The sequence below is a fragment of the Alligator sinensis genome, unplaced genomic scaffold (genome assembly GCF_000455745.1).
Source record: "Alligator sinensis unplaced genomic scaffold, ASM45574v1 scaffold1256_1, whole genome shotgun sequence".
NCBI lineage: Eukaryota > Metazoa > Chordata > Crocodylia > Alligatoridae > Alligator > Alligator sinensis.
In genome coordinates, this window is record NW_005843842.1 from 1 (window position 1) to 6,106 (window position 6,106).

Below are 6,106 nucleotides of genomic sequence, written 5' to 3' on the forward strand. Positions count from 1 at the left end.
TTACATTAATTCTTATCGGAAAATTGGTTTCACTTAATGCCATTCCGCTTAACACTTGGTTTTTCGGGAACCAGTTAAGACCACTAAGCAGGGGCTGCCTCTGTGTGTGTGTGTGTGTGTGTGTGTGTGTGTGTTACCTCTAACAACTCATCAAATGACCATTGTGGTTCACTTGACAGCCCAAAACACACTTTACCAGTTAACCTATTTTACTCCCGTTACAATGTTCGCACCATGCACCTATTGCCATTCAGCACTTTCTTATGGCTGCTTGCCTCGACATAAAGCAATGCTTCAACTTTCATGACCCAATTTTCACTCACTCATTGGCGAGTTATAATGAGCAGTACAGGAAACCCTCTCTATTCGTGGGTTCAGTATTCGCGGTTTCAAATACTCATGAATGCCAAACCCACATTTTAAATACACTTTACACTTGGAGGAACTCCTGGGGAGCTCCGCACTAGCTTCCACTGGGCTCCCGCCGTCGCCACTGGAGCCGTGCCCCCATCCCTGCCAGCCACCAGGGGCACTGCATTCATGAGCACAGTGCCTTATTTGTGGATTTTGCCATTCACAGGGGATACGGGAACATATTCCCTGCGAATGGCAAGGGTCGCCCGTATAAAGTTGATAAGGTTGATTTGCATAGTTATTTGCATATATATTTGCATATTTTTCCAGTGTACAGTAGTTTGCATCAAATACGATACTTTTGAGCTTCCAATACAATAATTTAATATTTAAGACCTGGCAACACTGCACTGTAGGGACTAACAGGGTGGCTAGGTAGGGGGCGCACTGGGCCAGGCATCTCAGCTGTAGGGTTGGGGTAAAACTAAACAAGCTGCCCCAATGCAGGGCAACCTCCCTTGACAGCCTGCTCCTGCCAGGCATGTGGTAAAGACCCCTGCTGTGCATTACATGCATTGTGCAGATGACTCACACAGTCAGTTGATACCAGCCACACATGCAATGTAACAATTGCACCATTAACTGGTGAATTGTGCAATAAAAACGAGTGTTCAGCTATAAAAAGAGTCAGCCAGCTAGAAAGTGCTTGAAAATGTATAACCCCCATCTCCTCCCATCGCTGGCATTTGTCCAGCCTGAACTGAGCGTGTAGCAGGGCCCTTAGAAACACGTGAGTAAGTGGCGCTCTGTTCCAGAGACCAAGCAGGCCACTGGATAAGTAGTGTTGTGAGCACTTCTCTGATGTGACTGCATGGGTTGAACTGAACTGGCCTCTTGAACCATGTCCAAACGGGCATGGGGGTGCGGTATGTGGCGCCACAGACCCATCTTCGGCACTGCATTTCATACCTGCATGTGTTCCCTGCACTGATGTTTTGCAGTACTACCCCTGGAAATCCTGTGGTCCAAAAAACCCACACCAAAAAAACCCACGGTGGTGCATGTGGCAGTAGAGCATTTCACACAAAACAGGAGTCTGGCAGGCTGGAGCCATGTTCTGGCTGCTGGCCATGCTCTCTGCTGCAGGAGTGCTGCAGCTCCTTAAGGCCCCCATGACCCCACCCGGGTAAGGCTGCTGGGGCCCACAATTGTGCGGGCCCCAGCCTCCTCTACCCCACCTGGCGTAACTTCCCACATGCCGAAGCACACATGGCATGAGTGTTCCCCAGGGACAAGCAGCAGCAGCAGCACAAAGTGCGCCACTGCTACTTGTCCCTGGGAAAGCACATATTCCTGCATATCTGGACATGCCCTCCTGGGTAATGGATCAAATGTCTCCAGAAGATGGAGCACAAAGCAGTAATTGTAAGGGTTTATCTGCTCCATGAATCACAGTGGTGTAATAGAAGTGAGAGTCACCAGATGGCGCTTTACACATTCTGATAAACAACTACATAAAAGCAGATCCTGAAAAGAATCACATTAGGGAAGGTGTCGGTTTTTATTAAGAGCTGGCTCTATCAAATTAAAACTTCATAAGTGAGCAGTTAGTTTTGGCATCTCCTTTTCGGGGTGTCTGATTTTATTTTGTTCAAATTAGACATTCATATTGAATCACTGATCACTTCTTAAACCACTAGGTGTTACCAGAAAGTTAGTTCTTCCTGTGTAGACTCTATGGAATCACTGTGCATGGCAGATGAGAAACTTCCTGTAGAAGATAAAACATATATCCATGTAAAATAAAGAAAATATTACATGGTGACAAAATCCCATAGGAAACATAATTTAGTGTTGATTCTGCTAGCCATATCTCTAATACAGTTAAATAATTAACTGTTGATCAAAGTATACACATATGAAAAACAGAGCAATCCATGTTATGCCGGATTGCACAATCTATTATGAGCAGCATTTCCATTTTGACACAGAGGGCACAGTTTAGATTACGATTTAGATTGGTGCAACCTACTCTGTCAGCTACATTGTTTATTGCAATAGTAATTTGCATTGTCTTTTTCTAATGATTCATAATGACTAAACTATCAGTTTGTGAATTATTCTGCCTACTTAGATGGCATAGTAATAGAAGCACTTTGAGACACGTACACATGCTTTCAGCCTGAGTGCATTCTTCCAAGCATTCATTCTGCAGTAGCAATCACAGAGAAATTGTTCTGAGTCTTGGACATAATGCACACATCACAAAAATACAATAAAATATTAAAAATCAAATGCCACAAAAATGTGAGAGAAGGCATAACTTAATTTTTACTATTCAAAACATACCATTTCAACAAGAATAACCAAACTTCAAGCAAACATCACCATCGCATATTTATTAAATTGCATAAGCCAAAATTCATGTAATTAATATCTTCCCATGTTTCGACCTTATTGAAATTAAAGAGTTGAAATGATGGTGGATTTCCTCTGGCAGGGGTTTATTTGTCTTTCTCATCACTGCAAATTATGTTTTATTTTTCTCTTCAAGTCTAAGTAGACTGGGAACCTGTCATTGTTTCTATGTTTTAAAAGTAAAAGTAGCATTTGTTGTGCTGATGTGCAAGAAATATTAACGTGTGTAATAACCAAAAATATACACAGAATAGATTACATGTTATATCAAAACCAGCATAATATGTGCGCTAAAACATAATAATGAAATGAATGATATTATCTACTAAAAACACAGCAGCCTCAGAACTACAGCACAGTAACTGTTTATGCAACACACTTTTTAGCAGGTGAATAATTTAAAGACAGTTTAAAGTAGGCAAAATATAATTGCCCAAATTGGAATCTGATAAGGGCAACAGAATTAACTGATTTATTCTTGCAAACAAGAACAGTGACAAAACCTGCAGTGGAAACTTTTGTCCCACAGTAGTTGGGACCTTCTTTTCTTTACCCTATCAAAAAGAGCCCTTTTTGTAGCAACCGCCTCTATGTTCCATATGTATATTTGCCAGTATCACATATCAAGAATTAAGAGGGCTACATGTACAATTTCAGCTCAGTTCTCACCTTTATGCAAAACATTACTTTATCAAGGCACACAATCAAATGTATGACTTGAAAAAAGAAAGTCACTTTAATGATACATTAGTCCAGTAATTCTCAACCAGGGTGCCAGGGTACACAGGAGCGCCATGAGATCCTTTCAGAGGCGTAGCAGGGTGCCACTCAATATTAGCACTGTTAGGTGTGTAAAGGGGGCTGGGGTGGCATAGTTGTTAAGGCGCACAGTTGACAGTCCAGAGGTTGCAAATTCAAGGCGATAGCAGAAGCATTCTTGACACAGTCTGTCAGGCTCAACAAACTTGTTAATTCATGCAGAAGCCCAGACATGAGTCACAAGAGAAAAAAAAGATTTCCAATAGGAAACTATAGTGTTGAAATTTTGACCTGCTGTGATCTTTCTGAGTTCTTTGCAACAGAATTTCTCTTTTTCCATAGCAAAAATAAATAACAGTGAAAATTAAGGGCTGGTAATTTTCAGGTGTGCCTTGAGTCTAACAAGAAGTGAATTTGAATAGGTTAAAACTGCTGCCTGAGTCTGTTTTTTTTAGATAAGCAATGCTTGCCCCTAAATTGTCCACTACAGCAATTTGAGGTTCAAAGAAAACTTACCATTCATTGTTTTTGTTTTTGAAAATAACAGCAAATAAAAACTATAGAAATAGGAGGTTATAAAGTAGATTCCTGCAATTTGTTTATATAAAGATGTTACAAAGCCATCAGCTTAGACAACTTCTTATTACTAAGTCAAGATCTGTTGACAGATTTTAGAACAGAACTATTTTCATGTAGTATCAGTAGGTATATCAGTAGATATTTAATTCTTATCAATTTTATCACAAGGAACAGGATCAAACCATATTTCATATTAAATGTCTTAGTCTGAAAGTGTCTAGCTTTTTCAGTCCTGCCTCTATTTTTATTTCTCATCTCTTCTGCATGAATGCCACTACTTTTATTCCTCTACTTAGACTGTAGATAATGTTTTGCTGTTAATAAGTTGGGCTGATAGCCAGTAAACTCACATGTTTTGCAAGATGATGTCTTTAGGACACAAAATACAAACACAATAATTTCAAGCCAAAAATGAAACTAGAACCTTTATGTATACTTTTAAAATATCATAATTCTCTGAACTCAGCATTTAGATAAAAGAACCTGTACATACTTTCAGCACGGAAGAAATTATCTGTATTAAGAAAGTATCTTGCCAAATACTGCATATAGTATTATGTTGTTTTAACTCTATTCTATGAATATTATATAGTTGTATAGTCTAGCATTTTATGTTCACATGTATAATAAATATGTATTTTACTTCTAATGTTTATAATCACTAAATATCACACTGAGAGTGCAGTATTTTATAATTTTTAATAAATACTAGCATACTGGAAAATATTATTTTGTTTTGGAAAACTGAGAACAAGATAATATCAATAATTAAGTTATCATATTTCAGCTAAAGAATTCTAGGATCACTGACCAGTTTGCTGAGGATGATTAACAGGCCAGGCCACTAAGTTTAGAGAGGTCATGGAAGTCTGCTGAACTAATTTGATCCTAATATACAGCCAGACTGACAGGCTCAGAGTGTTTGTAAAACTATGAATATCTGTTGAGTTAGAAGAGAGATCCAAAAGGCATAGATAAAGTGTGTGCATATTACAAAACAGCACATATTCAAGTGATCTAGGTTTGTTTTCCTATTAGAAACACCTCAACAGCAAAAATCTTCCAGTGCTGAAGGTATGGAGCAGCAGGCCCCTGCGCACACAGTTCAGTGTGCTCTGCAGACTCCCTCAGTCTGACCTTGCTACTCCTGCCACCAGAATGCCCCAGTGCTGGGATGAGATCAGCTCAGAGATGAAGAGCAGCTAGAAGAATCCAAGCAAGACAGCGGGAAGCACTCTGAGGAGTTCACTGCCATAGCACAGTCTCCTTCTATCAGAATTACATACCTAATACTGGACAACCCAATTCTGAAAACACTCTTGCATTCCTAACTGATGCTAAGCTGGGGCAATTATTTGATACTGTGGGCCATGTAGGCAGTTTTGGGGAGCTGCTGCGAGCCAGTTAGCACCCCTTCCCCACAACAGCTCTCCAAACCCAGAGTCCATGCCCCCTGTGGCTCCTCCTAACCACCGCCACCAGCAGCAGCAGCTAAGTGCACACCCCGACCCCAGTCTGCCCCACACCCGCTCTAGACTCACCCCAGCCAAAGCGGACCAACTCGGGACCTGCCAGGACTCACACACACAGCCCCATCCCTGCCTTACCCTATGCCCACTCTGAACCAGCCTGCCCATGATGAGCAGTAGCAGCAGCAGCAGCAACAGGGGACAGGCAGAAGCTGCTGCTGGGCTTGGGGAAAGAGGCCACCTCCCCTTCACTGCTGTTGGGCGCTTATTGCAGCTGGCTGGAGCCTGCACCCAGGCTGCCCTGAAGCAACTCTGTGCTGCTACTGCTGCCTTGCTGGGTGCCCCAGAGGCAGTGCCAGTGGTGGTGGTGACAGTAGGAGAGGAGCCGCAGGGCAGCCCAGGCACAGGCTCCTGGTGGCTGCAGCAAGAAGGGCCTGGCAGCAGTAAAGGGGAGGTGGCCACTCTTCCCCCACGCCCAGCAGTAGCTTCTGCCTGGCCACCACTGCAGCTGCTCAAGACGGCAAGGG